The sequence below is a fragment of the Coenobita brevimanus genome, chromosome 78 (assembly GCF_032717465.1).
Source record: "Coenobita brevimanus isolate Jiangsu-jjx chromosome 78, ASM3271746v2, whole genome shotgun sequence".
Taxonomy (NCBI): Eukaryota; Metazoa; Arthropoda; class Malacostraca; order Decapoda; family Coenobitidae; genus Coenobita; species Coenobita brevimanus.
In genome coordinates this window covers 6,853,224-6,865,857 of record NC_137031.1, presented here as the reverse complement: position 1 = coordinate 6,865,857, position 12,634 = coordinate 6,853,224, and positions in this window count along the sequence as shown.

The following is a 12,634-nucleotide window of genomic DNA, read 5'->3' as shown; positions in this document are numbered from 1 at the left end:
AGCATTTAATGAATTAAAAGATAAACTTGCAGGTGCACCTTGCTTGGCCTATCCTAATTTCACTGAAACATTTATAATTTGCACAGATGCATCTGTTAAAGGATTAAGGGCTGTATTGATGCAAGAAGATAAGTGTGGAAAAAAATCAGCCAATTGTATTCTCTAGCAGACAAATAAAATGTGCAGAGGAAAATTATTGCACTACAGACCTAGAAGCACTTGTAGTGGTCTTTGCATTATAAAAGTTTTGAGATTTGGTATATGGTTAGGAAATTCATCTATTCACTGAATGTAAACCGCTAGTGGGCATATTCCAAGAAAAACTCTTCTCTCGGAGGAAAGCAAGATGGAAATGTATGGTTGGAGACCATAAAGTACATACTCACTATGTACAAGGCAAAACTATTTAGTCGCTGATGCATTATCGAGGAACCTGACGACAATTCATGTCGCAACATTAGGTGTCAAGGGAAACATCCCAAACCATGATGAAATCTTGAAAGCACAGAGACTTGATCCAACATGGTCTAAAGTTACATACAAAGTAGAAAGTGGCAAGGACATGAAATTACCCAAGCTACGTATACCACTCGAACAATTCACGATAGTCAATTATGCCTTATATGGGATCAACCCAGGACAACCGAACCATAGAAAAAATAATAAACATGAAATGCTTATTATTTTTTCTAGATACTTCAAGTATGAAAAATGATACACAATAGTCCACATGCAGGACATCCTGGCAAGGATAGGACAGTTACAGTAGACAAGCCAGGATGTTATACTACTGGGTATTGTTACGAAAAGATATATACAGTCATATAGACAGATGCGAGTCATGTGTGAGACACAAAGGCTACTCGTTAACTCCTGCACTTATGGGGAGATATGCTGTACCTAATAGTCTGTGGGACATTGTCGCGGTTGACTTACTTAAATTACCCTTATCCTACAATAATAATCAGCATCTATTCGTTGCTACAGACCATTTCTCAAGATATGTGATTTTAGCCCCAATTAAGGATAAGACAGCAGAAACCGTGGCAAGGGCAGTCATAGATTACGTCATATGTATATTCACTAACCCAAAGGTATTAATAAGTGATAATGGGGGTGAATTTAATTCTGAAATGTTGCAAAAAATAATTAAACAATCCAATGTAAAAAAGGTGAATATCTTCGCCTATCACCCAGCATCCAATGGGTTGGTAGAGACAAACCAAAGAAGTGATGGATGTGCTATGACACATTCCCAGTGAAAATTATGCAAGCTAAGATTGGATTCTCAGAGTGGAAGCATCAATTAATGGAGCAATTAATAGGACTATAGGAGACACACCACATTTCACTATGTACGGGACAGACAAGAAATTCCCTTACGAAATTCTAGAATAAAAAGGCAAAACAATCAACAATCAGCTTAGGAGACATTGTCTATGGTATCATTCACACTAGAGAAAATAAACTATCACCGAAATTTTAAGGCCTATACAGAGTAATTAAGAAGACTGCAAGCAAGTTAGTAATTAGGTCACTGTTGAGTGGTGAAGAAAAAGAAATTAATGTTGGTCAATTACAAAAACCCCGAACATTATTGATGAAAATAAACTAGAGGAAATCAATACACACAAACATAAACACCGCATGACAAACACTCACAAAAACAAAAAAAATAGGTGCAACTGTCACTACAAATGCCACAATACAGCATTCACATGAGCTAGGTATCGATTTAAACTCCTACAAGTGAAACACTGAGCAAAGTTATTGTTCTCCACGAGCCAGTTGTAATGCGCATCATCACTAACATCGACCACAGCATGACTGGATTAGCTAATTAATAGATCTATTATTTTTTTTCGTGGTTAACGATGAGGGTACTTATACCACAGATTCTCCTCTATATAGGAAGGGGATCAGCTCACTTAAACTCTCGACATATAGTAAGGGAAGGATGCCTCATAGCCCCAACGGCCTTGACAGCAATCATGAATGATATCATGAGTACTGAAATTAGTTTGGACATTTTTTATGAATTACTGGATTTACTGGAGAACATTGCCAAGCCACTGAGGGCACTGGAAGTTAGGATAAGTTCTATTTCAGAAGCTCATAACACAAAGGAAGTGACTGAAATCGTGAAGTTGGCGAAATGGAAGATTGAACAAGCTAAATCAAGCATGCTCATCATGATCCAAGATATCCCATCTCGTGGAACGGAGGCATTTATGGACATGAACATCACACGCACGCGTGAGAGGCGCGGCTTGTTCGACCTGGGTGGTACAATTCTAGGGAACATTTTTGGATTGGTTGCTCAGGAAGCTCTTCAAGATAATATATACAGCACATTTAATAAGATAGATCAGGTAATAACACATCCACAGAAACTAGTTGACAGTCAAAACACAGGAATGATGATGATCGGGATAAATCTCAGAAAGGCAGAAAATATAACTCACCAGAGTGTGGACAAAATAAATGCAATGGAAGGAAACATGACACTTTTTCAACACTCCTCAGTAATCATGGAACATATTGATATAGTAATACTCCAGTTAGACAACACTAGAATTCGATATCAAGCATTGATGAAAGATATTGCAAATCCGGGTAATGGCAAGATCACCATTAACCTACTTCCAGTTCACGATCTATGTCAAATAATCAGTCAAGGCATACATAAACATGGTTTGAAGCTTTTATTCAGGGGAAGAAATCTCATGCTATTTTATCCATACTTAGGAGCGGCTCCAACCCCAACATCATTAATAGTTCATGTATCATTCATTATAGATAATCTGTTCACAGTCTATCTAATGTACCCCTCTCCTTCTAAGAATAATGACACCTTGGTCATCATCAACATCAACAAAGACACAGAACTCATCATTGTCTCCAAGAGACAGGACACTGTCATTTTCACTCGTGAATCAACTATTGAACAAAGGGTCGTACATCCTTACATGCTGTTCACCTTTGTCCTGGATACATTTTCACGTTTCATCTTACTGAAACAGTCCCCTGTGAAATGGCTATCATAAGAAATCATGACATTCATCAGCAATGCAACTTCACATTTGCTCCAGGTAAACACACACATCGGGCATTCACAGTTTTTCTACTTCACTCATACAGTAACACATCAGTTTTCATAATTTGTCCAGATGTACTACCATCTCATACTTCAGCATCATGATTATACATAGCACCTGATTACTTTGCTGAACTTACACCATCTACGTCCACCTTAGCTACAAACAATCACTATACCATCCTTAATCACACACACAAATACTTCCAACCACTACATGCAATGGATCTAAACATGAGCACAAATATTAAGTTGACTTCAACTAAGTTTGAAACTATGCAATTAATCAATGAAACAATGAAACCCTGGGAAGTATTGAGTATAAGTATGTTCAGTCCATATTATGTGTATAGTCCCACTCCAACTGTCTTTATACTCTTCTCCATTGTATTTCGTATATTACTATTGGTGACGCACAGAATGCAAGCAAGGATTGCAAACTTGGAGTCAGTATTTACAGGAAGAAGAGTAAACATTCAAGTGAGACCACCTGAGTGATATATATATATATATATATATATATATATATATATATATATATATATATATATATATATATATATATATATATATATATATATAAGAAGAAAATTATGGGGTAACATATTATATACTGTTTATCTAATCATGAATTATTGTTAACCAATATACATGCAGCCAATTCATATAAAAATATAATTATATCTCATATATATATATATTATATATATATATATATATATATATATATATATATATATATATATATATATATATATATATATCATCAGCCGTTGGAGTGTCCACTGCAGGATCGGCCTATCCCTACCGAAGTGAGGACGATACAGCCAATGTATCTTTACCAAGTGGCTTAGGCTGTCTAGCAGAGATTGTATGTAGGGTGAGAAGTGCTTGTAAGTGTAATTGTTTGTTGGATTGGCTTTGGATGTGTGTGTAGTCTGTGAACCAAGTGTAATCGGCCTACGCAAGTCGACTGGGTGCAAGCATAGTTTACAGTATGCGACACTGGTTCAACCACAGCAACCATTGTGTCTGCCAATGCAGTACGTGGCCAGAAGAACGCTCCCAAAGTTTTTTTTACCCTGGCGGGGCGCGAACCCTCGTTCTTCAGTGTAAGAAAATGCACACTTTACCACTGTACCACAGAGGCTCCATTATATATATATATATATATATATATATATATATATATATATATATATATATATATATATATATATATATATATATATATATATAAAATCATAAATACATTACAAATATATTGTCAGGACTACATATTATAATTGCAAATCATAATAGATAGATAGATAAATAGATAGATAGAGAGACAGATAGAAGCAGGGAGTCAGATGATGAGAAGGTATTGTGTCTGTGAGAATCGAGCAGTGCTAAACATGCTTACACGCTCTTTACTCGAGGAATGCTTCATAGGCACACGACAGCGCCTAGTGACCATACACACACATACACACATACTCACACACAGGCTGCTAGAACTTTCCACTCACAAGGAACACACGTGACACACCCCTGCTATACCAGAATTTAGGAAAGAGAGCTCAGAAGGAGACAGGCCTTAGAAGAGACAGGTCACAGGGAGAAGGGCTTGGCTACTTGAGAGAGAGAGAGACAGAGAGAGTGAGACGGAGAGATAGCTAGCGGGACGGGACTCTATACTTACGCTCTGTGTGAGAGACTTGTTAATATTTCCAAGACAAATAAGAATAGTCCCATACTATTCTTTACTTCTCCTGTCACTACATGACAAATGGGAAGCTACTCCAAGATATAAAAACCGCTCGTCCACAAGTCTAAAATATATATATATAACTCAACCACAAAGGAACCACACAGTCTTTTATGACACAAAGTCATTTATGACAATATTAATGACTCTTACTGTAGTCTTGGCATGGTACTGCCATTACATAAATATATGCGTATATATATTTGTGCCAGTGAAACTTGCAATACTTTGGTGATAGAAACTCCGTGTACAAACAGCTAGATAAGGAGTTTATTACAGGCTCGCAGTAAAACAGTCTACCCTTCTCAGCTGTCTGATATGAACTGATGCAATAACGCCGTCTTCAGGCGTGGGAAAGCGTGCTGATCTAGCAAGTTTAGTGGGGGCATGTATGCATTGGGGGGGGACATATATACATCGGGGGTAGACATATTGTGGAGGGGGTACACTACTCCCCCGGGTAGCTGAGACGGTGTCTCCTGACACCGGGAGTTAAATGGTGTTTGATTATAGGAGTAAGGCAGGACCGAGAGGTTTGTACAAGGGATAAGTATGATACAGGGGCAGTAGGGGAGACATGGCCATGTTGAGGGGAGGGAATTAGAACAACATATACAGATGAGATATACAAGGATTAATAGGGACAAATGCAGTAAGGGTCGAAGGTATATATAAACATAATGGGAAGTACACAATAATAGTTTGATACATGATAAACAAGGAGTAGATATGATAGTTCTATTGTTGCTCTTCCTTCCTTTTTCTTTTTTTTTTTTTTTAGTTGTATTGTCTGTAGGATACACTGTCACTCAGTAAGGCGTGAAAGAAATACCATCATTTTCTAGTAGGCAGAGTGCTGTTCACAGTTTGGTTGTCAGATGGCATTGCTAGTCACTGAATGCGAGGGCACTAAGTACGGGGAGTTTCTACGTCGTGTGTAGGGCGTACTATGCCTGTAGCGACTCTGATTTCCTGGAGTCGACGTTCCATTTTTCTGACACAACAATGCACTGCACAGGTGATGAGTAGAAAACCTATGAAAGCGATAACCACAGGGGAAAACACAACTGTTGGATGAACCCATGAACGGCTGAAGGCCAGAGAAAATTGATCCACAATGAAATCACTGTCATTGAGGAAGGTGAGCATGCGCAAGTGAGGGGAGGTGATGGTAATGTTGGCAGATGGTAGGGGTGAAGGCATGTCGATTGGTTGAAATATGTCAGAGGAGTGTTTACGAACAGCTTGGTGATAGCGAGTGGCGTAAGTGATGACAGACTCCGATTTGACGGCACAATAGTCAGGTGCTTTGTACAGACCACTAGCGGGGACGGAGCGAACGGAAGAACCAGGACACATGATTGTGACAGAGATGGGAACAGCAAAGAAGAAGTACTGGACATGGTTGAGGTGAGCATGGTGGACCGGGAGGTCAGGAGCTGGGACAAAAGAACAGGCCGAGTAGATGGAATGGTTGCGAACTAAAGCAGACTCACAGGGTGTAACACTGCTAGGGAAGATAGCGAAAAGGTGGGCAGCACAGAGACGAGAGGTCGGAGTAAGGGAGGAACATTGCTGGAGGTCTGTGGAAGAAAGGAAGGCAACGGAAAGATGATCATGGGAGAGGAGGAAATATTCTGATGGAACAGATACCTGTAACAAGTTGTTGAGGCGGAAAGGGAAGGGAATAATGTGGAAAAGGTTAAAGGTTATGGCAGAATGGAGAGGAATATGGACAACGACGTATGTAGTGAGAAGAGTGGCTTCGAGAACAGCATAATAATATTCAAGGGAGGAGTAAGGGAGGACTGGGGAGAGACCGAAGGTGGAGTGAGCCCATTCCAGGACAGAACAGAGAGCTGAGACAGGTACTAAGTCGGCAGTGACACGTCCAATGATAGCATCGACCAGGATACGAACCAAGGTAGAGACTTGAGACAGGAAAGAGTCAACGGCCAGTTGGAGATTATCCATGTTGAGTTTGAGGTAGAAGAACTGGGAGATAACGTTGAGATCTGAAAGGTGGCGTTGTAAGATATCGGTGAAATTGTTTAGAGTGGACGTGACTTCATTGAGTTGGGTTGTGAGCTTCTGTAACATAGTGTGTTGGATTTTAATGACTCGGCATTGTGATTCTAGGGCTGAAGCTAAATGAGTGAGATCAGATTTGAAGCCAGAAATGTCACGGGCTGTAGCAACGCCAAACAAGCCACTCAGAATCTCACCGCCGAAGTCGAAGAGACCTCGTTTCACACGAGAACGACCCACGGGTGTCTGAATGGAAAATGTGTCATTGAGCTCAGTGAATCTGTTACTTATGTATTGCAATTGCCAGGAGAATGGGAGGAAAAGGTTATAGAGATACTCATTCGGGTTGTGTGTCCCCATGAGGGCCGTGAGATGGTTCCTGATTCCGTGGAGCTGGTGCGCGTAGGCAGGTAGGGCAATGGCTACGTCGGCCAGGGGCGCAAGATCGTAGCGCAAAGAGGCGATGTCGTCGATAAGCATTACCTCGCCTCCCGAGCCGACCAAGGCCCCGGAACGTACTCCACCATCGTCCTGACCTGACCCAGACCCCAGGAGGGTCAGCACTGCCAGCAGGGAGATTGCTAACATCGTACCTAGAAAATCAGGGTAGAGTTAATGGGGGAGGTCGTGAAGAGGTTGATGGGCAGAGCGCAGTTTGGACCGATATTGATTGAGTGATGAAGGAGCAGGTGGAGATGGAGAGGAAGGAGACTGAGGGATAGGTGGAGACAAAGTAGACTGAGGGATGGGAGGAGGGGAAGAGGGGGCAGGAGGTTGTGTAAGTGACTCTTCCAACACGAGGCCACGGGGTGCTCGCTTTAAGTCATCGATGTGGACCCATCTGGTGTCCCTAGTGGACAGGTCCTGGAGGTGAAATTTGTTGCCTTGTTGAGTGAGGACGCGGTGGGACCCTGTAAATTTGTCATCCAACTTAGAGGAACGCGTATGGGAATGAGCAAAGACAAGATCGCCTACATTGATAGTGATAGGAGAGGCAGACTTATGTTGGCGCTGCAGCATGTCCTCCTGAGAGGAAGCCAAAGTGGATTGGACATACTGGTGGATTGTCTGGAAGTTGGCCAATTTTAGTTTAACATAATCATCCATGTTGTAGATGGGTTCTGGCTTTGAGGATAAGAGAGAGTATGGGAGGTCCTTGTCAAAACCAAAGAGGACGAAGAAGGGAGAGTCAGCAATGGATGCATTGATGGAACTATTGATGGAGGATGCCACTTGGGGAATCCAGTCATCCCAGGACGAACTATGGGAGCCTAGATGTCTGAGGCACTCTAAGATTTTTTGGTTGTGGCGTTCTACAAGGCCATTGGAAGCCGGATGGTTAGGCACGACATTGCACTTACTGATTCGAAAGCGGCAACAGATCTCATCGAGAAGGCTATTGTTGAACTCTGTACCGTTGTCAGTAAGAATGGTATGAGGGGTACTGAACGGGCAAATGACGTGATCTACAAGGGCACGTGCAACGCTCTTCGCGGTCTTGTCGGAGAGGGGAACGAGGACACAGTAGCGGGAGAAGTGGTCGACCGCTACGAACAAGTACTCAGTGCCAGATTCTGTGAGAGGAAGTTTTAAGAGATCGATTGAGACAGTTTCCCATGGTCGTGATGGGATTGGGTATTGTAAGAGAGGTGCTGGTAAGCCGGTTGATCCTTTGTGACGGTGGCAGGAGAGGCAAGAGTCACAGTGGGCATTGATATCGCGGCGCATGGTTAGCCAATAGTATTTGAGACGTGCTTGGCGCAAGCATCGGTCTTTACCTGGATGGGAAGCTTGAGGAGTATTATGAACAATATGAAGAACCTTTGGTATCAGGGCAGCGGGGACAAGTTGGCGTACTTCACGATTGGGCATATCTTTGCCTGTTAGCAGTGTTTTCCTGTACAAGAGATCATCATCTAGCATGAACTCATCTAGTGATACTGGCAGAGTAGTTAAGGTCGAGGCATCGCCAGATTCTAGGAAATAAATGACTTTGGACCACATGGGGTCTTGGCATTGAAAGTTTCAAACAACTTCTGACGTTAGTGTAGTATTTTCAGTTACTTCAGGCTGCAGTGATGTTATAGCTGCTGCTACGTGACGTGAGAGTGCGTCTGCGACTACATTCAATTTGCCTGGTACATATTGAAAAGTGGGATTAAAGTCCTGGATGATGACAGACCATCTAGCTAACCTACCTGTTAGGTTGCGATTCTTGAACAAATCACATAGTGGAAGGTGGTCTGTTTGGATATGCACTGGATAACCATAGACTATATCTCTGAAATGTTTCAAGGACCAGATTACCACTAGCGCTTCGAGATCTGTGACACTGTAGTTACGTTCAGCGGTTGTAAGGGTGTGACTAGCATACGCTATTACGCGCTTCCTTGATGCTTCATCGAGTTGCATCAAAACGGCACCAAGTCCAGTGCCTGAGGCGTCTGTGCAGAGAAGGAAGGGTGTGGTATAATCAGGGAACGCTAGAATAGGGGCATTTACAAGAGCTGTCTTTAGCTTTTGGAAAGCCTGTGACTGGTCGTTAGTCCAAACAAAGGGCACATTCTGCTTGAGTAAGTGGGTCAGAGGAGCGGCGATCTGCGCATAATTCCTGATAAAGCGACGATAATTGCCACTGAGGCCCAGGAAACTTCGTACAGCGTCGGTAGTGGTAGGTTCTGGGAAGTTAATGAACGCCTTAGTTTTATCCTCATTAGTAAGAATGCCTTGTGCATCTACAACGTGGCCTAGGAATTTGATTTTCTTTCGCAGGAAGTCACATTTACTGAGATTGATTTTCAGGCCTGCGAGCTGGAGGCGTTCAAAGACTTGCTGGAGTTTGGTAAAATGATCAGGGATGGATTTACTCACAACAATGATATCATCTAGGTAAGCAAAAAGAGTGTCCCATCATACCGCTGAAGACTGAATGGATAAGTCGCATGAACACGGAAGGAGCATTTCTCAGACCAAAAGGGAGTCTCTTAAACTGAAAATGTCCGGAAGGGGTGCTAAAGGCTGTGACTGGGCGAGAGGACTCTTCCATTTCGACCTGCCAGTACCCGCTGAGGAGGTCTAAAGATGAAAAGACTACGTTATTGTCACCAAGGGATTCTAGCAAATCAGTGAGGACAGGCATCGGGAAACGGTCTGGAACGGTGACAGAATTGACCTTATGATAGTCGACTACTGGTCTAAGGTTGCCGTCCTTCTTTGGTACTAAGAAAAGTGGGCTATTCCATGGACTGACGGAGGGTTCAATAATGTCCTGGTCTAACATGTTCTGTACCATTTGATCTGTTTGCTTTCTCTGGCTGTGAGGCAATCGATACGCTGGTATGTAAATCGGCTGAGTTCCTGGGAGTAGTTCAATCGTATGTTTGACAAGGTCTGTTCTACCCATCGGTTCACCGGGTAAGGCAACCACGTTTCTGTACGAGGTCAGAAGGTCGAGGAGTTGAGGCGTATGTTCTGGGAAATCTGTGCAAGTGAGATGTGAGAGCATATCGGGTGAATGCATCGGCGCAGATCCTGTAGAGTTAATAGTACATACACCGATTGGCGTATCATCAGTCTGAATAGTAGGAATTGAGGAATCCTGGCACACCTTTACGGCCGCTGGGTATACTAGGAAGTCTCCAATCTTTACACCACTTTTAAGTTTTAGTGGAGCATTTGTGACATTGAGCAAGTACAGGTAGCATAAACTGTCCTCTAAGACTGTACACCACGCTGACTCATAAGTCAAGCCATTCACACAACACGTCTCAGGTAGGGTTAGTACATTCACTCCTTCTTTCGCACCGGCAACACAAACAGAGACTTTGGTGAACTCATGCGGTAACAAAATTGTGCACGTATTCGTTACTGCACGTTTCGTCTCTGCGTGTTGGAGAAGATCATTCAGACTGTGTGAGGTAGGTAACTGAGACATGTCTGAGTCAGCGATAGTGTTGTCGGGAGAGGATGTAAGAGCCATGTTCGAGGGCTGAGATGATGTATCAGGGGACATTGAGGAATTTATGTCCTTGCTCACAGTCAGTAAAGGAATGATCTCTGTATTCTCAGATGATGGTGGTGGTTTGGGCTGGGTTGGACTTTTTGGTAGTGATAGGGACAGAGGTAATTGAAGGACTGATTTGATCATAAGAACAGGACGGGGATATTCCATAGTGTAAACTGGGAATCCAGAAATGTTTATACTACCACAAGCAGGTAATAATGCAATGGAATGTTGTGCCATGGTGGAGAAGCCAATAAGGGCATCTGCGGGATACTGCAAGTCATTAGTGACATGAAATTCAATGAGGATAGGGGGCAAAGCTCTGTGGAGTTTGACTTCAAGGATGACTCTTCCCTTAACCTTAAACTCTGAGCCGTTAACACCACATAGGCGAATGTCTGGTGGTTCTAGGAAACTGACGTGGTTGTGATGGCGATGGATAATTTGCAAGGAATTTTCGGAGATGAGATTTACTATAGATCCTGTGTCCAAGGTGAATGACGTTGGTATGTCATGACTGCTTCCGAGAATGACTAAACCTGAGGATGTTTTGGGACCTACATGGTGGATGGGGAGTTGGGTTTCTGGTTCTACGTGATATTGGTCCGATACGGGCGCGGCGCTTCCCCCGACTGTGGGCGGTTGAGGTAACGACATTCCTCAGTGGTGTGAGTCGTGCTTGATTTGTGGTATTTGCAGTGTGGACAACGTGAACGGGAAGGCGTACACTGTCTGGTTTGGGAGTGAGAACGTCTGTATGTACGGTCGCAACTGGATGCTCGATGTCCAGGATGACCACAGTACCAGCAAAGAATCGAAGATTGTCTGTTCCGTCGGGCGCTAGATTGATCACGACCTGCGGTAGGAGAGCGATATGTGGCAGGTCTGCCGCGTGTGGTGGGACGGGAGCGAGATTGGTCTGGGGTAGTGGAGGTGTGACAGACTGAGGAGGCCAAGGGTTGGGTGGTGCCCTGACGCGTGTAGTTCGATCCTGTTCTTTCATGAATGGCTTTAGTGACCTGAATAATTTTATCTCCTGGATTGAAACCGATTTCCAAGGCTAGCTCTCGCTGTTTAGGAGTAAGCCAGTGAAGGAACCTGAGGTAACCAGTTAAGTCAGCAAAGTTGGTGAGTGAAAGCATTGGAACGCCATTCTTGTCTTCTAACCATTTCATGCCTACCAGTAATTGGAGCATCTCGCTACTAGTTGCTTTCATGGCGGCGGCAGCTTCGCGGAGCTTGGCATATTGCACTGGGACGCGCAAGTCCTCATCTAGTTGGTTTAGGAGATTAATGAATCCCATGAGAGACGCGGAATTTGAATGCTGGCAACAAAGGCTGATGAGTTCCGTACGAAAATCAGCAAAGGTACGAATGCTATCGAAATGTCCTGCACGGATCGCGGATCCGATGTCTGATTTACCGTGGTGCAAGCGACCGAGGAGGTAAGCTACTTTGAGCGATTCCTCGGTAATTTGTCTATTATTTATTTCGGTTTCGACTTCTCTGAGGAAATCATAGACAGACCAAGTTGGGTCCTGGCCGGTAAATTTGGGACGATTGGCATCGTCGAGATAGATAGACTGTGGAGGGTTGGCCATGGCTGGAAGTGCAGAAGTGGCGGCAGGAGAGGTGTGGGAGAGAGAGAAGGTAGTGGCAGTTAAGGGCGAGCAAGACGGGGTATGAAGGGAGGCAGGAGAGGGAACGACAGGGGAAGGAGTAGAGGAAGAAGAAGGGAGTGTAGAGGCAGGAGTAG